Source organism: Hibiscus syriacus, unplaced genomic scaffold (assembly GCF_006381635.1).
Source record: "Hibiscus syriacus cultivar Baekdansim isolate YM2019G1 unplaced genomic scaffold, ASM638163v2 tig00002840_pilon, whole genome shotgun sequence".
In the NCBI taxonomy this organism is placed as follows: Eukaryota; Viridiplantae; Streptophyta; class Magnoliopsida; order Malvales; family Malvaceae; genus Hibiscus; species Hibiscus syriacus.
In genome coordinates, this window is record NW_024061947.1 from 4907257 (window position 1) to 4933357 (window position 26101).

The window sequence follows — 26101 nt, forward strand, 5'->3', positions numbered from 1 at the left end:
CCAGAAAAATGAGTTCAGGAGTCGGTTACGTATAGGGAAGGATTAGCACCCCAATAACGCCCAAAAAATTGGTACCCGGATTTATTAATTAGTGCCTTTGTAGTAAATGATAAATTTGTATTTAAACTTAAACTTACAAATAATAAATAATTACTAAATAATATTTAATATAAAGTTATCTTAATATATAAAATATACTAATATTATAATTGATATTATAATAATAAGTATTGATTAAAATATGAAATATCAAAATTAATTAATCTAATTTTGAAATAATATTAAAATATTATACTAAAAATATAATTTACCCTAAATTAAAATTCGAGGCTAAAATATAATTTAACCTAAATATATATATATATATATATATATATAAATGTAGTAAGGACTAAAATAAAAATAATTAAAATACGAAACTAAAATTGAAATACGCAAAACTTGATTTTGGTGATCAAAAGTGAAGAATACAAGGCTTGAAGGACCATGGGTGTAATTTTCCCGCTTGTAAAATTACACACACGGTCTCTTCCCAAAACGACACCATTTAGGGAGGGTATTTAAAGATCCTAACCGGCCCAAAAGGGCCAAAATCTCTCATTTCTCTCATTTTTTCCCTCTATCTAGATGAGAGAATCCATTCTCTCTGCCTTCTCTCTACATCCTCCATCGGAGGGGAGGCTGGTCACCAGCCGGCCACCAAGAGCCACCGTCCTGCGCCGCTACCGGCCACCACTCACGGTGGAAGAAATTTTACAAACTCTCCCAAAACATAGATCGTAGCACCCCCTACCCGAATTCAAGCCTCTCATTTACTAAAAGTTGGTAAATCAACCTAGATCTACAATTTTACCTTCGACTTTTCAACTTTCTGGCGACGTTGAAGACTCTTGGGTATGTTCTTCTTTTTCTTCTTTTCGGTTTGTTGTTGGCTATTGGTTGCTCGTACCTCATTTTGGTTTGTTGTTTTTGCTTCGTATAGCTCTTTTCCTCTGTTGTTCGTTGTTCTCACTCCCTTGATGTTGTTGTTGTGTTTCCTTTGCAGGTGATAGGGGCTATTTATAGTCCTCCAAGTTCAGTGTAATGATGACCCTACCCAGTGATTCATCGTACCTACGGTGGTGACTCATCCTAGGGTAGTGAGGTGTGCGGTTCATATTATTCTTCTAGGTTATTCTATTTGAGTCTGTGGAATTTGATGTTGACAACGGCAGTGGTTCAAAATCCCTAGAGGCGGCGACTACTAGGGAGAAAACCCTAGCTGATTGAAGATATGGTCCCTTAATTTCTATCCTGATTGAACGGTGGTGAGCAATTGGCGGAGCTGAAACAATTGGTGAAACTCTAGCGTGCACGGGCCTCCTCACAGGCCTGTTGGAATTGGGCTTGGACTGGTTCTGGGCTGAGTATGGGTCTGAACCGGGTCAACATCTATAAACGGGTTCCGAGTTATGTTTGTAATATTGGGCCCCGAGTTATTTTGTATTTGGGCCTTGATTTTTGTAATATTTGTAAATATAATAATATATATAATTAATATATTATATATAATAAATATGTAAGATAATAATAATAATAATATATTATTATAAATACTCGGACAAAAATGACTGTCGACTAGTCTTTGTCATTACCTATGGGGGAAAACTCATATTCATATACCTTGAATACTTGTGAAAGTTGGTATACGAAATCCACATAACACGCTAATAGACTTGACAAGAAAATGAGCAAGTTGTTATGACATAAAAGCATGAATATTTCAAAGTTTGAAAACCCCCACAATCACAATATCTATCTCGTTGATTAACTCTGAAAGAGTTAGATTCAATCCCTTGTAGAGGTCGTGGGATTTTTATGACCCGAAATAATTCTTGGGTGCAAAAAAAGCTTATTACGGACATGTTGTTTGATACTGCAACCTTTTACTACAAATCTGCTACTAATCGTGTGTGATAAACATGACCGTTTTGTATCCAAGTAAGAGCTTGTCCCCCAAGCTTGGTAAAAAGTTAACCCAAACGAAAATACGTCGTTTTAGCCAAAATAATTACCGGTAAATGACTGCCCCCCTTTAAAGTTGAATTGATTGCCTCATCCAAGTTGGTTGTCATATGTCCATATCGATATCCACCATCGTATGCGTTTGTCCACTTTTCTTTGTTGGTTTCACTGATATAATTGTATCCATGTTCATTTTTTCCACACAATTCTTGAAGCATAACTTCAAACGTTTGAGGTGAGAGTTCGTAACCTAAACGAAATGAAGTAGTTAGTCTAAAAAAATGAAAATAAGTGAGAAATGAAATTGAGAAAAATGCAACATACCAATGCATATAATTAATTGTCGTTCATCATTCTTCTTATATCTGCCATGATAGTTTGCAATAATATGTTAGATAAAGAGATGATATTGATGTGTGGGGGTTTTCACATTGGACCCGAAAAGTTCATTGCTTCTTTGATCCCATCTTCTCGGTCTGAAATGATACAAATATGTTCCCTCGCGATAACATGTAACCGTAGATTTTTCAAGAAAAAAGCCTAAGACTTTATATCTTCTCCTTCAACAAGGGCAAAAGCAACAGGAAGAATGTTACGATTACCATCTTGGACGATTGTCAATAATAAAACTTGCTTTTATTTTACATAAAATAATATACCATGAATTTGGACAACAATTTTACAGTATTTCACTACATTAATGCATTATGGGTAAGTCCAAAAAACACGGTAGAATTGGTATCGATCTCGAAGAACTCGATCATTATGGTAGGTATGACGAGTTTCAAACTCAACTATTATCCCAAGATTCAGTCGTTAAACCAGGTTAAATGATTACATATTAATGTGTGTGTTGTGGCTTGTAAATCTATGCAAGTATACACAATCGATGCAAGTAATATAGTAGTGAGTGAGTATAATCTCCATAGGGATTTGAGGGCTTTTAAAAGATTGTTACAACTAGGAATATGTGTCACTGACTAATCCTAAGTATCTAAGTTTAATTATATAAACAAGCAAAATATGCAGTGACAACTGGTATGAATAGATGGAAAACGTTTGCTGAGGCAAGAAAAATGTGAAGTGAAGTAAGAAGATAAATTTTGTCGTGGCAAGAAAAATATGCGATAGTAAATAAACAAAAGTTGCTAAGGCTAAAGTTGTCAAAACTCTGTAAACAAAAGCACTTGGGTTGGATTTGCTAGGACGAGAAATTATTCTATGGCTAGGATGATCTAGTATGTTATGTCTATGTTGCCTGACAGGATTTACTAAAGTGTTCCAAGAGTATCTCTTGCATGGAACCTGATAAACTTTTGCTACAACAATACTACTCAGCGTAAACTACATCCCTTGGTTTGTCAAATTGTTGCTACAACAATACTCCTCAACATAAACAGTAGCGCTAGCCTATCTACTCAACCATTTATCCTTTTTAGTTGCATAAAATCCTCTTCTTATCTCTAACGCGCATTAGAACCTCACTATCCCAAATTAGATCCATTGTTCATGTAGATCTAACCTAACTCTTTCGAATAATAGGTATCAACTCCTAGAAAAATGGAAATCTTTTAAAATCTCTTACAAAGACTAGGAATGTTTTGCCAAGGCACCAGATAATCTTTCAAAAGCTCTTACAGTGTTAAGGCAAAAGATTAAATCAGTGAATAAAACAACACTTAACAAAAACATACATAATCATCCATTAACAGTAAAATAAAATTTCATCCAAGCATTTCCAATACCAAATAAAACATTTTATGGTGTGGTTAACATCATCCCAAAAATATTCATTGAGTACAATCCCTTAGAAAAATAAGAAATAAAGAACAAAGGAAGAAAAGCTCCTAAAAAAGAGCTCTGTCGTGACATCAGACCACCATTATGACTGCTCTAGGGAACCAGCCTCTCTCGAGGGCATGGTCGCTACTCCGGTGAAGCCTGGCTATAGAGGACACCAAGGACAGACTAGAAGGGGACGGTGGAAAAGAGGTGTTGCAACCACCTTTATATAATCCTTTCTTTAGGGTATTTTTCTCTCCTCCTCTTTCTCTTAGAGAGGTATAATGATATATTTATAGTGGGAATTTCTAGGGTTTAGTGCCCTTGAAAATTCCCTAAATACCCTTGGTTTCATACCCATTGTGTGAATAAAATGGCAGCAGGCAGTGGTCCCAAATTCTTAGCAGGAACAGGGGTTCACATAAGATGCATTGGATAGTTGGCCATGTGGCGTTAGCAATTTTATCTTGTACTACGTCAGACTGGCGAGATAAAACTCACTTTGGAAAGAAAATTTGTTCCTCATTGTCATCTTCTTCTGTTCCACTGCCCTAGAAAATTAATTTTTCTCGGCAAATAAATTTTTCCTTAGTCATTTCATGCATCTTCACAACCAATAGACAACCCTTCTCCTAAGCAACATTAGTTTAGTCAAATAAAATTTGCCTTGGTAAAACTTATCCACCACATGCAAATATTTCCTAAATGCAACTATATACTGCTAAAATGCTATGTAAATGGCTTTTAGAAAATCAATAACTTAAGTAAAAAGGCCTAAAATATAGTATTTTTATGGAGTTATCATTAAACCAATTGGGTAGTTCGTTGTAAGATGAATCTCATTCACCGTGTAGTTTTATAATGGAATTTTGTTTTGCCTTCCATGCTTTTTAATTTGTAGGAGACGGTGTACCCATATTGGGATTGTATTGCAAAAGTCAGCAATGCAATAGGTATAAGGAAGCTTGCTCTGACCAAAGGCATGATGGCTTGGAAAATCACGTTGGAGTCCAAATTTGGATAGTCTTGGTTAATCCACTATGCAAAATATATATGCAGATTATTGTATTTTGTTAGTTCGCATCTGATGTTCTTCTTCCTCTTTGAACACAAACGATCCAGTTGCAGCCGTTATAACGTTGGACACAATAATAGACATACTTTTCGATGGTAAATCGATCGACTCTAGACTGAACTGAATTATGAATTTATTAATTCTTAATTGACATCATTGTTTATTCTTTAGATGTGAACTTTATTCCATGGTATAAATCACCATCATTAACTGATGAATGCTTCTCATAGTCTTTAAGATGAGGCATATCAAGAAATTCTGGCCCTACATCGCATTATAGTCAGCTTCATACATGTGTGCTGGAGTTTCGTATTGTATCATATTTGTAGGAAATTCATCCGCATCATTATCATAGTCCTTGTTGAATTACGATGACTCGGGTTCAAAGAATAATCCAGTTTTAGCACCATCTGCTCCTGACTCACGAAGATATTCTGTTAGAGGATATGAGGGTTCTTTTGTGACTCTAATGTTTAGTTCGAACAAGTTCTCATATGAATGCCTTTCTCTAGAGCTTGAAGGAATATGATCATATAGGTTATGAATTGAGGGTTGTGTGGAATGCACTACCATATCGAGGTCAAAGGTGATGGCAGATGAATGTTTTCGCGTAGAACTGGAAGGCATTTCCATATTGAGGTCGAAAAAAGTGGCAGATAAATGTCTTCCCCAGGAACTTGATGGTATGCTAACAGGAGGTGGGTTAGCTATTAATGACGTGAAATTATTACAGATTGTTTGAGTTTGATTGTCAACTTGATCAACTGGTTTATGCAAGCCATAGTGGGAGGATAAGGACATAGCCCGAACTGGATGCACATAAAAAAAAGTGGCATACATTTCTATAATAGAGTTTGAATTTTGACTAGAAGCATCAACCATCATAATAACAACGTCGTCATTTGAGAGTTTGAATAATATATATGTTAACGAAAAATTTCAATCTGAAATAAGTACTGCAGTGCATCCAGTCTTCTATTGTTTCCAACACAAGCCTTCCTTGAGATTTTTGTGATTAAATCGTGAAGAGTGTTGTTTCTCTTTAAAGATGGAAAGATATAATGATCTGATTGAAAAACAACCTTGTATTCATCTTTCCCAATTTCTCCATCATAGTAAATAACAACTGAAATATGAATCATTTTCTTAGTTGAGAGTTTGAGAGTTTCAAAGTTTGAAAGTTTACACATTTGAGAGTTTGATATTTCAAAGATACATAGTTTTAAGGATGAAGAGTTTAAGAGATTGAGGGTTGAGGAACAAATCATGTCAATTGTGTGAAATGGCAGAGATTCACAGAATAATAATGGAACATGTGCCTTTCATTTTGGATGGGACGGAACACTATGACATGGAAGAGATGCTCTGAATAATAATGGAAAACGATTCACATGGAACGCGCCTTTAATTTCAGATGGGATAGAACACTATGACATGGTAGAGATTCTATGAATAATATTGAAAACTGGTTTATTTGGAACACGCCAATCATTTCGAATCGGATGGAACACTATGACATGGCAGAGATTCTCTGAATAATAATGGAAAAAGCTTCCCCTAGAACGTGCCTTTCATTTCAGATGGGATGGAACACTATGACATGGTAGATATTCTCTAAATAATAATGAAAAACACTTCCCTTGGAATGCTCCTTTCATTTCAGATGGGATGGAACACTATGACATGGCAGAGATTCTCTGAATAATAATGGAGAACGGTTCCCCTGGAATGCACCTTTCATTTCGAATGGGATAGAACAGTATGACATGGCAGAGATTCTTTGAATAATAATGGAAAATGTTCCCCTTGGAATGCGCCTTTCATTTCGAATGGGATGGAACATTATGACATGCCAGAGATTCTCTGAATAATAATGGAAAATGCCCTTAGAATGCACCTTTCATTTCAGATGGGATGAAGCACTATGACATGGTAGAGATTCTCTTAATAATAATGGAAAACACTATGACATGAGATAGATTCTCTGACAATGGGGAAAGCGCTTCCATTAAAATACACATTTCTTTTTCTTCGAATTTTATCTTATCCAGCATCAGACACTATATATATGAGAGATTAAGCAAGTGGTCCTTAATACTTTTCCTTATGTGTATCTTTATGATAATGTTATCTATCATTTTCATAGACTTTTCCATAGTTTTTAATGGCAGTTAAATATTCATTATCTTATCTCCCAAATGATATATTAGCTGAGATTTTACATTGCGCTGCTTCTAATTCTATTGAGGATTTTCTCCACATTCGTTTAACTTGCTGGGACTTTTTCTTGACATCAAATTACAGATTCATATTTGTAAATGTTTGACTTCATCGGTATGCCTTGAAACCCTTGGATCATTCTGAATGGTTGCTCATACGAAATGCTTATGTTTTCAGAAATCCAGATGCATTGTTTAGGGAATGTATAGTTCAGTGTTTTTCCAAATATTATGTTAATTTTCAAATTGGTTGTCATATCTTGAAGCAAACCTATACCAAGGGTGTTATCAAAGCAACTTACGTTTTAGACATACGATTGCTTCACATAAAAGAGAGGCTGCAATAAGGATATCAAGTATTGTCAAGCCTAAACCCAATGCATATAAAGATAAAGTAGAAAGAGATTTTCCACTGCATAAGCATGACTATCTCAACTATTTCCAAATTTTCTCAGTTTCATACATCGAAAAGATTCCACAAACATATTGCTCATGTGATTACACGTTTAGAGATTGTTTTTATTGTTTCTGGAATCGTGAAAACAATATTGTAATGGATTTTGTTCTTAGTATGACTGATTAAATTCAATATGATATTTATTATAGATGTGAACTATAAAAACAACAAGCCATAAACATTACATTAAACAACAAACTATTAAACATGACATGAAGCATATCAAACTAACGAACCAGAAATACCACACATGTTTCACAAACTTTAAACAATAAATAAAAGCATACACATACACCTAAAATAGACTTTTCTTAATGATGTTACGATGCTCAATTACGTTTGAACCATGATTCCAGGTGTTCATCATATATCTATGTGTTCTCGAACTCATTCTGCTTAATTTTTTGGGTAGTCAAACTCGAAGCATCATTATTAAAATCCTCAAACTCTACAAACAAATCCACATGAGATACAGAATGAGAGTAGTATGTCTCAATCATACCACAAAGGTCAACATCGTTGCTTAGAAAAAACCTCTTAAATGATACTGGCAATATCTAATATAACAAAGACATTCTTCTTTTCCTCTTGCATTTAACCTTTCTTTCTATTTTAAGATTTAACTCCTCAAATGAAATTTTTTTGTTGAAAAACATGCTTAAATATTTGCAATAAAAAACATTTGCCTAAATAGTAGTCATCCTAGCTAAACAACTAATGCTTTTGCTTGAATAGATTAAAATTAGCTTTCACCTCGCATATATATATAGGCCTTAGGAAGATGTCCTATAAAACGAGCCTACCCAAATTATTGTGTCTTGTTTGTCCTTTTTCGCAAAAAGACATTAAACATCATACAAAAACTTAATTTATATAAATAGAGAATAACGAAACAAAATAAGAGGCAAAAACCAATTAAGAGGAAAAATCTTACTTCATATAAATACATAATAAAAAACAAAATAAGAGGAAAATACATCATAGTAAACACACAATAAATAAAAAAGATTACTCGGAAAGAGTCAGATTCATCGATGTCTCTTAGAATGTGTTCCACAGGGTGGTGGTCGTATTCTTCTAGGAGGGTTTCTTCTTATATGTTGCTCCTCGTCGTCCCCATCGTCGTCATCCTCCTCCTCCTCTTTATTATCGTCCTCATCCTCCTCATCTTCATCATCACTTTCAACAACAATGTCTCAATAAGGGTTAAATATTGATATATGACCTCTATAGAATAATGACCTTGGAGGTATATGACTGACGATCCCACCACTCGCTGAGAACTGCGAAAATTATGAAAAATCGGACATCGATGTATGTGACGCATACTGCGGTTGAGGTGTTTGTAGTGGAAGACTACCCATAACATAATTCGCTTAGGAACTAAATGTTGGATTTGTAAGCATAGTCAAAAAATATTTGCTAATGGCTATCATAAAACTTGGGGGTTTTGTGCTTAACTAAATGGTGGTGGCATCTGAACCGACGGATATGGCATCTGGACTTGCAGATGTGGCATCTGAAGCTGTTGTGGTGGTGTCTGAACGGTGGTGTCCCCATGTGAATTGGAGGGCTAGAGATGTAAATCGGCGTCGTTGGTTGCTGGTGTGATTGTTCTAATGGCATAGCTGAGGATGACCCGGAAGCACCTACTCTTCGTTTAGTAGTGGGGGTATAATGATGTTGTGACGTTGGACTTTTTTGTCCGCGACGATGAATTACCCCCTCGTGCTTCCGCTAAAAGTAAGAATGGCTTCCCTTTTGTGTTAAACCATTCAATATAGCCATCTAAAACCATCAAACTAGTTTATTTTATATATTATTGATGGGGCAAGTGTTGATGTCGGTTCTCCTACATCGACAACTAGTCTTTATGCTTCACCAAACAATTTACCTCTTTCTTGCCCCATCTATCGATGTTATGCATATTGTCAAGGTTCCTTGTTGCTTTTGGAATAAATTGTATAAACTCTAACTGATAAAGCACACGATCAGTCGGATACCACTCAACAATAGCATAACAAATAAGGGGCACAAACGCCACCCTACATCCAATATCCCACTAAAGTTAGGTGGGATGTAAACTCTTAATTCGTCGTCCAAATATGACAACCATTTGAACTAAAAAATATATATTTCTTATCAAAATTAAAATGAGATTCAAATTATATAAATACAATTAAATTAAAAATTAAATTAAAAAACGTACCTCTACACCATTTTTATTGTCAATGAGTAATCAAGTTTCTTGTAATTCTTGTACGATATCACGATGATTTTTCCTTTTTACTTGACCACCTATTTAATATACAAAAAATATATATATATATATGTCATTCTATAATAATCATAAACATTATTTAAAGTAAAATTACTATTGATACCTTGCAAGTAACGGAAAGACATATGACTCATTCACGATCGAGCACAAAAAAGGCGTGTATCATGCCCACGATTGGAGAAGCATGAGAGAATCGTCAATAGCAGTCTTCTTATAATTTGTAGCCTGACACATTTCTCTAGACAAAAATGCCAACATTATAGACCCCCAACTCAATATGTCGGCTACTTCAAAATTGATCAGGTGTCTCAACCACATACAATGAACTTGGTTCCGAGATTTTTCAGGCATCAATATACCTCAAATGAGTTGTAGTATATATGCCCGAGTAAATGCTTTTGCCTCATCCTCTGAACAATTTTCGCACAACTCTTTAAATTCACTTTTCGTCCACCCTAATGTATTCGACCACAATTGAAATTGGGCAGACAACTTCCAAGATATTCCCTGCATAAACACCTCAATCATCATCTGCCACACCACAAATGACAGTTCCATCGACCGAGAGCCCTAGTTGTAATGAAACATCCTCTAACGTAACGGTACACTCCCCACATGGTAAATGGAACGTGTGTGTCTCTGGCCTCCATCTCTCAATTAGTCCAGAATAAGGGCGGGTTCAAGTTTACAACCTCCTTCAATTTTTGCTAAGTAACCGAATCCAACCATAGAAAAATATGTCCAGATACACCTCAGTGTTTCCATCTTCTTGTTGCGAATAAAAACTTCTAATATACGATCATTTTACAAACAAATAAATTTTAACCATTAAAATTTGAACTACTATTTCAAAAGTATTTAAATAAATTTTAATAATTTAAATAATATATAATATTTTCATAATATTCATAAATTTTCAAAAGAATATAGTTTTATATTCTTACCGTATCAACAAAAAAATGACTCGAAATATGATCAACATCCAATCGCAACGACGAGCTTCCATTTTTTAACTAAAATGAGTAAATATTAACTAAATAAGTTTAAAATTAAATAATCAAATAAAAAAATACTAAAATAAAATAAGAATAAAATAATTAATTAATTAAATAATAAAAATTTTAATAAATAAAATAATAAATTATAAAAACAATTATACCTTACTAGATTGAAAATATATAGGAATGAGAGATATTTAGGTGTGATTTATGTGAGTTGGGGAATGAGTTTATATATGCAGCTGGTTGGAGAAATAGGCGAGAAATCGGGGTGGGAGGGGGAAGGTGTGCCCTATGGGATGCGTCTTCCAGGGGTATCAGGGGTTTTATCGGGTGTCAGCAATTTTCGACTAAGGCGCTTCCTACCAATCACGCCTTACTCCTAATGCACGTTTCACCGAAAGTGCCTCATTCTCTCAGGTGTTAGATCGAGAAATATTTACGAAACAGAGACTGACATGTAATATTTTATTTATATGGTGATTTTTTGGTCAAATTGCCGAAAATATTAATAAAATAATGTAATATTAGAGTTGTTGAATATTCCAGAATGGCTCAAGCAAGGGGGTGTTTTGGGCATTTGCTCTTGTATATGTGTGATAGCCACCTGGATTTTTAGGTTTCTTTGGACAAAAGACTTGGAAAATGAGTTTCATAATGTGCCCTTTTTTTTTGGAGGGATGCTAATGCTATACTATGTTTGATTTCAGTTTCAGTTCCAATTTTTCATTTATTTTATATGTTTGAACTTAAGTTTTAAATTTTCACAAGATTTTATTATATATGTTTGATTTAATATTGTAAAATACAATATAATCTATAAGCCTATAACTATACTAAACTGGAAAAACTTTGCACGGTCTTTGCTTACTAAGGAATCGCTATATTTGTACTTAAAATTGAAAATTAACGTTTAGATTATTTTGTGTGTGTGAAAGTTTGTTGATATATTTTGAATAGTTTATGAATACTTTGACTGATTGGTTCTCATAATCTCTATATCTACGTTAATATTATTTATAGGTTTAAATAGAGACAGTAAAATTATTGATAGTTGTTAGACTTTTGTAGAAGATGAAATATGTATTCAAAAGAAGGTTTTGGTTTTATGTTCGAGAAGCAATAAGAATCGGAGCAAGAGAATTGGGGAAATTAGAGAAAGGGTTAGTAATTTGGAATTGGGACTGGACCTAACACGTTTTACAGCCCACTAAGGATAAGAAACATCTTGTTTAGTTGTGCAGGTGGTTATACTTAGTACAACAAGGATTGCCAGCTGTAGGGTAACTATGGGAACATTGTAATTATATAAACCATATACTAGAGGAGGAGAAAGTACGCTTTGATTGAATGAATTCTAAGCTTCTTAAACCTTTTCTTTTCTCTCCTTAGTCTTAATTCTCTCAATTCTTCGTCTAATTTCTTCTCTAATCTCCTAGGGTCATAACAATTGGTATACAGAGCCACAACTCCTGGCAAAGCAATGGTTGCATACTCTGTTTTTTCTTCGATTCAACAGCAGATTGAAGACTTATCAAAGCTAGTGAAGCAAGATCGGTACCTGGAGACAAGGATTGCAATGAATAAGGGTCGTTTGGAGCAGATTCTAAGGAACTTGACAGGAATGACAGATGAACAGGAACCACTAAGCCCAAAAACTGAACAAAATCATGGAGAGAAAAAAATGGGTCAGTTTTCATTTGGTGAATCTAAACCCTTCTTTTTTACTCCTAAAAATATATTATCAGTGCCAATAGACGAAACATATGATGTTTCGCAAGTGTTTGATAAAATGTCAGCAAGAGTAGATCATGTAATATTCCCATCCATCATCGGTTCTATGAAGGTTGATTCACGGTTGCAACAGAAACAAACCACGAAAGATGACAAGGCTGTTATGAGGGCTGAGTTAAATTTTGAACACGAACATCAACTTCAAAATCAAATAAAGATTACAGATGCACTAATAAAGATAATCACCCCTTATTATGATACGGGATGGAGGGTAGACTATTATCAATTGAGGAATATTAGAGATGCAGAAGTGGAAGCCAAAAATGGGAAAGAATTGATGGCGGCCTCTGAAACAGGGTTGGTTCAAAAAACTATCGATGCATGCTTTTACCAACACTGTCTCAATTTGCAACCTAATCATTCCCAAGATCTTACCAACCTGGGGAACATATATATGGAATGGATCATGGTTGCTGCTGCTTCTTACTATAAGGCTACATTGGCTGTCATAACATTCTGCCAGATGAATATTGTCGATACACCAGGGACAAATGTGATTCTTTAAAGGAAACAAAGCATGCCAGAGGAATTTGTGCCTCGTGCTAATTTGCTCTTTTTTGTTATATCTACAGATCGCCCTCTAACAAAGAGTGATGTTACCTTTCTTCGTTATACTCAGCAATGGAAGAAGAAAGTTGTGTTTGTTTTGAACAAGGCTGATCATTATCAGAATGTGCAAGAGCTAGAAGAAGCAATTTCATTCATCAAAGAGAATACACAAAAGTTGCTAAACACAGAAGATGTGCCGTTATTTCCAGTGGCTGCACGATATGTTCTTGAAGAAAAGTTTTCCGCTACTTCTGGTGCTGGAAAAAAATTAAGGGAGCTAGTAGTCACTGATTCAAATTGGAGAACCAGTAGCGTTTACAAGCTTGAAGACTTCTTGTATAGTTTTTTAGATGAATCAACTAGGAGAGGAATGGAGAGAATGAAGCTCAAACTTGGAACACCAATTGCAATTGCCGAGCAAATGCTTTCTGCCTGTGAGACTCTTAATAGAAAAGACTGCGAGTCTACAGAGCAGGACTTGACTTATACAAATGAAATTGTTAATAACATGAAAGAGTATGCAATAAAGATGGAAGGTAAAAGCATCTTTTGGAGAAGATGAACTCTATCAATGATTGATGCTACAAAATCACGGATTCTGGAGATTGTAGAATCTACCATATAGTTATCAAATCTTGATATTGCCGCCTTAGTTTTACTCAAGGGGGAATCATCCGCCTCCTCACTGTCAGCCACTTCAAGGGTTCAAAATGATATACTTGGTCTTGCACTTACCGATGCACGAAACTTGCTCGGAGACTATGCAGCATGGTTGCAATCGAATAATGCACGTGAAGGAAATATATACAAGGAATCGTTTGAGAAAAGATGGCCATATGTTACCTTCTCAGACAAACATTATGCCTTGGAGACCTATGAACTGCTGAGAAAAATAGATCGATTCAGCTTGAGAGTGATAGAGAACTTCAGTGCGAATGCTGCTTCCAAACTATTTGAGCGTGAAATTCGCGGAGCGTTCTTGGGAACTTTCGGTGGACTCGGAGCAGCTGGTTTGTCAGCTTCACTTCTAACATCTATATTACCTACCACCTTAGAATAAAGGGTGGTTGAATTCGCATTAAATAGACCAAGGCTCCAATCTCTCACCAGCAAGCTCAAGGAAGTTCGTATTACCTGGTCGCTTTTCGACACAACACGCTGGGTGCAAAATCTGGAGAGAGCATACTTCACAACGATTATTGAGGGCATGATAGGATGTGTTCATCTTCCAACTATAATTCTCAAACCCAAGGAAAACATGATCAAATGTTAAAGGCATGGGGTGTGAAGGCACAAAGCAAAATGGAAATTTATAGAAATTTGAAGGTCGGGGCCCGAGTTTACTTGAAATTCCAGTCTTACCATCAAACCTCACTTGCTCTTCGAAAGGGATTAAAGCTGGCAGCAAGGTTCTATGGTTCTATAATTCTCGACAAATGTAGGGAGCAGGAGCACAATCAGATGCAGTGGATGAAATTAGGACTGGAAAACGTCAGTGTGGTAAATTATATTGTACTTCCAGCACAATTCTCAGATTTTGATCCTTGGGGACAAGGATCATTTCGCGGGGAGGGTATTGTCACGATCAGAGGAGAAGCGATAAGAATCGGAGCAAGAGAATTGGGGAAATCAGAGAAAGGGTTAGGGATTTGGAATTGGGACTGGACCTAACATGTTTTACATCCCACTAAGGATAAGAAACATCTTGTTTAGTTGTGCAGGTGGTTATACTCAGTACAATAAGGACTGCCAGCTGTAGGGTAACTATGGGAACACTGTAATTATATAAACCATGTACTAGAGGAGGAGAAAGTATGCTTTGATTGAATGAATTCTAAGCTTCTTGAATCTTTTCTTTTCTCTCCTTAATCTTAATTCTCTCAATTCTTCGTCTAATTTCTTCTCTAATCTCCTAGGGTCATAACAGTGTGTTGAGTTTTCATGTTAAGATTGTATTGTCTTTGTTGTACCTTATCATTTTTATCTAATGAAAACATAATTTTATTTCAAAAAATCAATGTCTTGTCATATTAGTAAAAAATAAATTTTAACTTGATCTTTAAATTTTAGATATAATATGAATTTAACCATGAATGTTAAATAAAATACCATTTTAACTTATAAACTTGAAATAAAATATAAATTTAATGTCTGAATCCAATTAAGGTTTCTATCGTTAACCGTCGGCCATTATTGTCTTCAATCATTGTTGTTGTCTTCAATTTGTTGCTTCATTTAAGAATTAATTATATTAACTTAGCTTCTGTGTCAAAACAATGAGGTATTATGTCACTCTATAAAAACACTCATTAATTAACTTTTATGAACATTAATTATATTATAACATGTAATAATATACATTAATTCCGTACACTTATGAACATGGTTAATATTCCAATCACATAATAATTATTATATCTTTTATTCATAAAATGTCAAACACTTTCAGTTAATTACAGATCTAACTAGTGATGATCATTCGGTTGAAAGGAAAATTAAAAATACTCAATCGTTGTAATAGCAACAAAAATCTCAAATATTCGTAGTTTGATTAATTGCGCTTTCACTAATAAGAGGAAACTCAATGGCCATAATTTTTTGGTGATATAAAACACTTCAACTAAATCTAGGGCAAAGTACATATATTGTCCACCAACTATTAGGTGTTGTTTTTTGAGACTCTCTATTATTAAAAGATACAAAATGGTCCCCTGACTATATGACATTATTTTGTTGGGTCATCAACTATCAAAAGTTACAAAATGAACACCTGACTATTCATATGTTCCAAACTCATCATTTTCAGTTAAAACTTGATGATAGTTTGTGCTAGACATTAACCTACTGTCTGAGATATGATAAATCTGATCCCAAAATCTCAAACGACTATCATATCTCAGTTATGATGTTAACATCTAGCTCAGACGATCATCAATTTTTTAACAAAAAATGACGAGATTGGAACATATGAACAGTTAGGTGACTATTTTGTAACTTTTAATAGTCAAAAGACTCAACAAACCAAAGTCCTATAGTTAGAGGGCTATTTTGTAGCTTTTAATAATCAGAAACTCAATAAAATAATACTCTATGGTCAGGAGACTATTTATGTATTTTACTCTTAAACCTTTTGATATTAAAAATTTTAAAATATTTATTTTCGATATCAGTGGTGACTACTTATAATCATGCAAGGTTAATGTTGTTTACCAGAAGTCCCTCTTTTTTTCACGCTTTATATATAATAATTATTTTCGAATAAGAAATTATTATAAAATCACATACAAATTTTGTCATACTTAATAAAAATTAGTGTATGGATTGTATCCCTATGTATTTAAACATATGATATCATTTTATTCACAATATTAATCTATAAATCTAAACATGTAAAAACAAAATAAATTTATATTAAGGGACGAATGTTAAAGAGAGTGTTTAAATTTTTGATCTAATAATATTTTAAGTCTTTATTAATTTAAATTTAAATATAAATAAAATTAGACTTTTATCCTCTCCAATTTTTTAGACCATCAAGCTCCTTCTCCTAACCCACTAGTTATTCACGTTGACCCTTTTGCCACTAAGAAAATGATGTCATGCCACTAAGAAAATGATGTCATGCCACCAATAGAAACAACAAACCCTCAAATCCACGGTCCATGTTCATCTCATATCATTCAACCAATAGGAACAATCGTGTCTACTGACTGAATAACCCCTACACCAAAAAGTGGTTTTCGCCAATGTACGTCACCCTCGAACAACTCCAATAACCTCGGTGTAGCTCTGTCGATGTCATTAGCAAAGGCCTTAACATTAGCCAAAACTTAAGATGTTGATGTCAAAACTCATTTGAAAATCTTGTTATTACAGCACTTTCAAAGACTCCAAATAATAGCAAAGAAATACCCAAAGGGTTGCGTTTAGACGTCTACCATACAATTGATTTTGAATGTAGTTATGTGTAGTTACATAGTTATGGTGTTTTTGGACAACCATCATAATTTGTGAGTCTTATAATCTTTTTTTTAATTTTGATATCCAGAAATCATAATATTCCAATTCAATATTTTTCCGATGAATGATCTGTACAGCATAAACTCAAAAAAAAAAAAACAGCAGTACAAGGGAGGACCTTCAGGGAACAAAACTAACCCTCAAGTTCCCAACTAGCACAAAGTCTTCTATACCCATCCCCCAACTTTTTAATTCTCACAGCAGCCAGCAGAATCCTTACAATCTCTTTAATACGAGCAACAATATTTCGAAGCAAGACAATCATCATTACAAAAAATCCTACAATTACGCTCTCTCAAAATCAAAGAGATAGCACCATTCCAAGCCAATCTTAACACAAGAGACAAAAGGGACTTACCCGCAATCTAGAAGCCCACGCAAGCTCCCAATCCCAGCTCATAATCGACCTCCTCATATGACACAAGCGCAGAATCTTCTCCCATATGTGCTTTGAAAAAATACACTGAAAGAACAAGTGGTCACGAGTCTCCATCTCACACCTGCAAAGGACACACAAGTTAGCCTATCCTTTGTTGGCAAACGATCAACAGCCGCCATCCAAGCTATAGTGGAGTGCTTGGAAACATGGGCAGTATGCCACACCAAACGCTCCGAAAGAACCTTCTCTTGTCGAACCCAGATCTCCCCCCAAATCTCACCAATCGAAAGGCAAGAAGGACAAAGAAACCCATGGTTTTCAGAACCGGACCGGTCAACGTACCGGTCGTGCTACCGGTTCACTGGTTCAACCTGTTGAACCGGTCAGACCGATCGAAAGAACCGGACGATGTCATAATTAATTAATTATTTAAAAAATTAAATAAAAATATCAAAACATTTAATAAAAAACAGTTTTTTATATTACAAGTTATATTTAAAGCAAGTACTAACATATATAAGTTAAAAACCATAAAATCAAGTGAAACAAAATGATTCAAATCAACTACAACATAATATTTAAGGTAAAACATATTAAATAATAAATATAATTATATAACTATAATCAAAAAAATAAATTTGGGGCTAAAAAAATCATAACAAACGATGTCATTTGGCTTAATTTTTTTTTAAAAAACCCCACATAGCTAAGAAACATATAAGAGCATCACAAAAGTCTAAAGAGTAAAAATATGAAAACAAAATAATCCCACATGGCTAAGAAACATAGAAGAACATCCCAACTGACTTCTATAAATAATAGAGGTAATTTGGCATTCAAAATCATGGAGCCTTTTAGTAAGCATAGAGCAGACTATTCTTTCGCTTCAATCGAGCTCGAATTTTAGGCTTCAATCGAGCTTTTAATTTTTTTTTTGAGTTTGAGTCTTTTTGAGTTCAAGTTTCAATATTATATTTCAAGTTCGAGTTAAATTTGATAATTTTTAGCTCGTGAGCTTTTGAGTCGAGTTGAGCTTACTTTTAAAGTTTTTGAGTTCGAGTCAAGCTCAGCAATACTCGAGTTCGACTCGGCTCGTTTAACAAACCACGTCGTTTGATTTAATTTTTTTTAGAAAAAAAAACAAAACCGGTTTTCAACCAGTTCACGGTCCGGTCCGGTTCGAACGGTTCACAGTCGGTTCAACGGTTCCTTTCGGTTCACTAGTAGCGGTTTAACCGGTGTAGAATGAATCAGACCAGGCAGCGGTTCCCGGTTAAACCGGTCCGGTCCGGTTTTCAAAACACTAAAGAAACCCATTAATGCTGGCAGCCTTACTCCTAAGGGTGCATTTGGTTCACGGAATGTAAGATTACCAGTAGGAATAAAATATTACCAGAGAATAGGATTACTGGGAATGTTGTATTTTGTGTTTGGTTGGTTTAGCAAGAATGTAAGATTATCGTGTTTGGTTAAAAGAATAAAAGATTATTAGAATGTATATTTGACTATATTGTCCTATTATATATTTATTTTTTTAACAAGTTGGAAAATATTTATATATTTTCTTTAAAAATTTAAATTCATAAAATTTATATATATTTTTTTACAAAATTGAAAATATAAAAAGGTTTAATGAAATGGTAAAATTTTATTTTAACCCATGAACTTCATATAAAATTTTAATTATAGATTTTTTTTTGTAAATCTAAAATAGTTTAAAGATAAATTTGTAATTTAACATTCGTATAATTTTTATTATTCAATGACAGAATACTGATATTTTTTTAAGAGCATTTTAGTCCAAAACACCGATAATCCAACAATACCTAAGGAAAGTGAGGTAATGCATTCTCGGTAATATACCCCCAAAAATCTACTATTAGTAATGTAAGATTACCGGGAATGACATTCTCAGCCAACTAAACGGGGGAATGTGGATTCTATTCCCATAAGAATCTCACATTCTCTTAACCAAACACACGCTAAAATGCAACAAGCATTTCCAAGTCCAACTGCAACCTTTAGGACCCTCCACTTGCTAAAAGGAGACCCAATTGAGAACATACGCATGATCCAAGCAATCATATCGAACCTTCCTTCAAAAGAATCATCCTAATCAAGAGAAGGAAACATGACTAACTCCAACAAAGGAGATCTTTGAGACCAAGGCCGCCCTCCGATTTCGGGCAAATATTCAATTCAGTTTCAAACTGCATTAAACCAATAATTTAAAAGGTAAAGTATACTGTCGTAACCAGTTTTCGTCCGGGCACAAATTTTTTTTACTTGGTGGGAAAAGTGATGTGAATAAATAGTTTTTAAAATAATTTGGGAGTCGCCATCGGCCTTTTGCGTCAGGTATGTCGAATACCTAAAAATTATCTTTTAAAAAAGTTTTTAAGAAAACATCAGTTAAAAGATGAACTGATCTGCGTTTATAACCAAAAATTCTTTCTTTTTAATAATAAAAAGGGATTCGTAGTCGGTTACGTTTAGGGAAGGATTAGCACCCCTACAACGCCCAAAATTGGTACTTTTTAATTATAAATTGTCTTTATTATTGGAAATTTAAAAATTCAAAGATATATTTAATTATATTATTTCAAATTTTATTACTATAATTTTTAAGAAAATCTATTAATTTAAATATATTTATAAAAATATTTATTTATTTAGAAATATCAGAAAATGACTTCTAGGTGCTTTAAGACAGCTCTTTTCTTCGATATTAAAAAATAAATAAATGACTAAAACATTTTCTTAAGATAATAAAAATTTATTTTAATATAGTAAGATATTTATTTATTCAAAAATATAAGAAAAGGGCTTCTAGGTACTTAAAGACAACTCTTTTCTTCAATATTAATAAATAAAAATAAATATTAAAATTTTAATAATTTAAATGAAACTAAATTATAATTTTTATAATGTTTAATTATTTAAAATACCAGAATAGGACATCCAGTTGTTTTAAGACTGTCCTTTTCTTTGATATTGAAAATAAATAAACATTATTATTTAAAAGAATATAGGTATATATTTATATGAATAAGATAATAATAAAATAATTATAAAAATAAATAATTTAAACATATAAAATTAAAATATAAATAATAAAATTAAATATAAAAAGTAATAAAACTTATAATTAAAATTAGTGACAAAATTATGACATATCAAGATTAAATGCTCTAGTTTGAAATATTATAAAAACTAGGTGTTACTAATGTAATTAATCCTTAATTAATTAATTAGAGGTCAAAATAAAAGTTATTAAAGTTATAAGGACTAAATACAGTATTTACCCTAAATATATATAAGTATACATGCTAGGACTAAATTATAAACTAAATAAAATCGAAAGACCGAATTAAAAGGTTCAAGATTTGATTTCAGTGACCAAAATGAAAAGTTACAAAACTGTGATGGCAGCGGGTATGGTTTACCCACGCGAGAAATTACAGATATACCCCTCCCCCAAAACGGCGTCTTTTGGGGAGGGGTTTTAAAATCCCAAAAGGCCGGCCCTTAAGGGCTGGCTTCTCATTTTCTCTCTTCTGGTTCTCTCTCTGACGAGAGAACCATAATTCTCTGCCTTCTCTCTAGCTTCCCTCATCGGAGGGAAGCCAGTCCCGGCCGGCAGCCTTGAACTGTCGCCAACCTCACCGCCGGCCACCGCATCCGGTGGCCGGAAAATATCATTTTTACACCAAAATGTAGATCAGACCGTCCTAATGACGGTTCCGGTGTCTTTTTTCCTTAAATGGCTCCTGATCGGAGTAGATCTATGAAAATACCTTCGGTATTTTCTGTTCTCCGGCGATGTTTAGTGCTTTCGGCGATGGTCAAGGCTCCAAGGGTAAGTTTCTTTCTTCTTTCTTTGTTTTCTGTTTTGGTTCACTGCTTGTAGTGGGTTCTCTTTCTTTGTGTGTTGCCGTCGTTGTTCTTGCTCTGTGTCTTTGCTTGCTGTGTGTGTGTTCTGTCTTGCAGGTGGGGTGGCTTTTATAGCCACCACCGAGGCTCTCGTTGGACCGGTCCCAGAGATGAATTCTGGTGAGTCACCAAACTATGTGGTGACTCACCCCATAGCTACGACGTGGACGGCAAGCGTGGTGTTTCTGGAGTCTTCAAAGAGGGTGGCTTCGTGGCACTGACGGCGGCGTGGCAGCAGCTGAAGCGTCAACGTGGAGGTGGCGGCTGAGCAGAGGCGGCGGCTGGCCTTCTGGAATCTTGAAGGCGGCTGGGGGCTAGGGTTTGAAAACCCTAGCTGAAACCCCAAATGTTTAGGGTTTCTAGTTAGTCTGCGATTTGAATGTAATTGGGCTGTGATTTGGGCTTTGTAATATTTAATAAATAATAAATAATATTACTATTAATAATAATAATAATAATAATAATTTTAAATTTAAAATGAAAAAATTGAAGTCTACAGCTGCCTCTCTTTGCTCATCCTTGTGTTAACAAGAATAGAGCAAAGATGAAAAAGACAATAATTTTTTCATTTGGCTTCTTTTGAGTAAAACTGAAATATTGAAAACATCATTCCAGAGGTCTTAAAAAACATCATGCACTGCAGGACTTACAGATGACCCTAGGGTTTTGAAAACATCAAAAAGCTCCCGAAGGCTTTTTGGAAACATCATGCACTGCAGGACTTACAGATGACCCTAAGGCTTTGAAAACATCAAAAAGCTCCCGAAGGCTTTTTGGAAACATCATGCACTGTAGAACTTACAGATGACCCTAAGGCTTTGAAAACATCAAAAAGCTCCCGAAGGCTTTTTGGAAACATCATGCACTGCAGGACTTACAGATGACCCTAAGGCTTTGAAAACATCAAAAAGCTCCCGAAGGCTTTTTGGAAACATCATGCACTGCAGGACTTACAGATGACCCGAAGGCTTGAAAACATCAAAAAGCTCCCGAAGGCTTTTTGGAAACATCATGCACTGCAGGACTTACAGATGACCCTAAGGCTTTGAAAACATCAAAAAGCTCCCGAAGGCTTTTTGGAAACATCATGCACTGCAGGACTTACAGATGACCCTAAGGCTTTGAAAACATCAAAAAGCTCCCGAAGGCTTTTTGTAAACATCATGCACTGCAGGACTTACAGATGACCCGAAGGCTTGAAAACATCAAAAAGCTCCCGAAGGCTTTTTGGAAACATCATGCACTGCAGGACTTACAGATGACCCGAAGGCTTGAAAACATCAAAAAGCTCCCGAAGGCTTTTTGGAAACATCATGCACTGCAGGACTTACAGATGACCCTAAGGCTTTGAAAACATCAAAAAGCTCCCGAAGGCTTTTTGGAAACATCATGCACTGCAGGACTTACAGATGACCCTAAGGCTTTGAAAACATCAAAAAGCTCCCGAAGGCTTTTTGGAAACATCATGCACTGCAGGACTTACAGATGACCCGAAGGCTTGAAAACATCAAAAAGCTCCCGAAGGCTTTTTGGAAACATCATGCACTTCAGGACTTACAGATGACCCTAAGGCTTTGAAAACATCAAAAAGCTCCCGAAGGCTTTTTGGAAACATCATGCACTGCAAGACTTACAGATGTGGGAAATAGTTTATTAAGTAAAAAAACTAAGGAAATCGTTTTCTTACTTTTCAACAATTTCATTTTTAGAAAAGATTGAATGAGAAACTATGGAAATCGTTTTCTCATTATTTTTCAAAATAACATATTGATTGGGTAAAATGCCCCAATCTCAAGATAATGCTCATTTTTGTGGATTGCGTCCATCTCTTCTTCAGATATTTGCATGATTCCTGTATTTATGGTTTTAAATACCTTCTTTGTGTAAGGTATTTTTTACCATGAATCTTCTTGTTCTTCTGAAGATCTATAAAACTTTATGTTTGAATGCACTCAGATGTATCAATGTAATGCATTGTCTATTGTGTAAATGATATTCTTATGAATGCATGAATGTTGATGCAATCTTCATTTGACTTCAAAGTGGTGAAATTGGTCTTCCTTCACTTCATCATTTATTGCTAGGGTTACCTCTGGATATCAGTGTAGAAACTTATGCTATCAAGCTTGCATTTCTGTAGAATCATCTGATCAACTTGTATCTTTGCATTTTCTTTGCTTCATTTAAGTTTCAGAAGAAATGTTTCACTTGTGGAACTCTTGTCGTAGTCAAAATTATGACCCTGATGCTTTATTTTGTCTTGGATAAAACCAACGTTATTTGCTTGGACTTTGTGTAGAAATCCTATAAAGCTTTCATTTTTGAAAAGAGAATCTATCATCTTTAAAAAGAGAATCTATCATCTTTGAAGAGTGTAGATGTAGATATGTGACTCAGCGGGGATTAATTAGGGGAGTAGAGTCTGTTCTGATTTGACTCTTGAAGCACATCATAAGGAAAATTTATCTCAATTCCTTTCACGTCCCCACATTTAAATCAGATCTCGAATAAGGGAACTAGGACCATATCATGTCGAGATGTTTAACAACAACCTGTCATTCAACTTTAGTTGACTCCACTAGTTTCTTGTTGTCAAAATTTCAGCTCTCCTTATGTGGAAAGAAATCTTCATTATATCTCACTTTTAATCTTGAAGTTGAAGAAGACAGACTTCATCTTGGATCAATAAATGGAAACCATATGATCGCAACATTGGTTCAATATCAAAATAGCAGGTTCTTAAAACATTTGACAGCGCATTCATCCTTTCCTGTGGCTTCTGCTCAGATGTTCGTAAAACATTTGACAACACATTCATCCTTTCTTGTGGTTTCTGCTCAGACGTTCGTAAAGCGTTTGACAACACATTCATCCTTTTCTATGGCTTCTGCTAAGATTTTTCAATCATTGAAGCTCTTTGCCTAGTGTTCAAAGCTTTTGAATGATGTCACAAGACCATTTGAGAACAAAACTTAGTGGGGATTCAAGTGTAATGTTGGTATGACCAAAAAGTTGGTCAAATTCACAAAATATGCTGGTGTCGAATTGAATAGGAGATACCAACAAATCTTGATATCATCTCTGCAAAAGGCAAATGTGATACTGATCATGCTTTCTTTCATAATGAGCATTGTAGAAAGTAGAAATACTTCAGCTATAGGATCAATGTACAGAAAGATATCCGTGGATTTCTTGCTGCTGGGGATGAAACGCACATGATAAAACCTAAAATAGATGGAAACTCAATTCATCTTGGCTAGTAATGATGATCCCAATAACAACAGGAATAACAGTAATGTAAATGAGTCGAGTCTCCATTCCAATGTCATCAAGCAAGTAAAACCTGATGTCAAAAACAGCTTCATAATCCCAACAGTATGGTTGAAACTAACTGCCAGGAACCTCAAAAAAATATTTTTAATTATCACTGACACACAAAATGTAAAATTCAAAGCCGATATCTTGAAAAATTAAACCCTGGATCGAGTAATTTACCTGGGGACCATCTTTATTCATGCAATCATGATGTAGTTTATCAAAGAACACACTGTCATGTGACACATGGTTTAAGAAGATTGGGTATTTGAAAATATACTTGTTGAGCAGATATTTGTTCAACAACATGATCATAATGTAACTTCCTGATGAACGAAGCAATATAGTCAGCTCGACTATCACTGTTTTATCATTTTCATTCTTCATATCTTTCTGTCTCATTGGAAATATTTTCTTAAATCAATGATCTTTAACACGTGATGATATGGGCCTTCAGCATGTCCCAGCATTGCTGAAAAATGCATCAACAATCCTGATTCTGATTGAAAGGGGCTTTCAGCATATCCTAGCATTGGTTTCTTGTTAATGTGAGCTTTCAAAATGCCCAAATATTCATACTGGCATGGGCCCTCAGAATGCCCCACATGAATCATTTCTGTCTGAAATAGGCTTTCGATATGCCCCAACATTTGCTAATATAAACGTTCAAAATACATCAATATTCCTGATTCTATTTGAAAGGGGCTTTCAGCATGCCCCAGTATTTGCTTCTTGTTAATCTGAGACTTCAAAATGCCCCATATGGATCTGTCTGAAGTAACTTTCAAAATGTCCCAACATTCTATTTCTGGTTGAAATGAGCCTCCAAGAATACCCAAAATGCCCCGCTATTCTATTTCTGGTTGAAAATGGACCCTCAAAATGTCCCTCTAGATCTGTCTGAATTGGGCTTTCGAGATGCCTCAATTTTCTGTTTCTGGTTTACTCTCGACGTCTATTTGATTGAAATGTCATGATCCCCACAAGGTCCAATTTTGACAATGAATTGTTGTAAGTACTTGTAGCTTTATTCGTGCCCTAAATCTGTTTATCTTGAATGCTCTCATTATGGTGTAACTAAACAGCAGTGTTGTCAAGTAACTGGAAGAATTCTCTTCACGTTGTCACAGACTTAAGAATCAATCAATCATTTTGACAGAAACGTCTGAGATATGTGTCTTCTGAATGAAGTGACCATTTTCTGTATCTGGAGGGATTTAATCAGACATAGTAAAAATAGCTTGGTAATCGTTTCCAGGCTGAAACAGTGGCTTATCAGCTTTTAGAGAAGGCCA

At 34.8% G+C, this 26101-nt stretch overlaps 1 pseudogene; it reads left to right on the forward strand.

The window, feature by feature from the left end:
- Positions 1–12299: 12299 nt before the first annotated feature.
- On the forward strand, positions 12300–14219 carry LOC120151834 (annotated as a pseudogene).
- The last annotated feature ends 11882 nt before the right edge of the window (positions 14220–26101 follow it).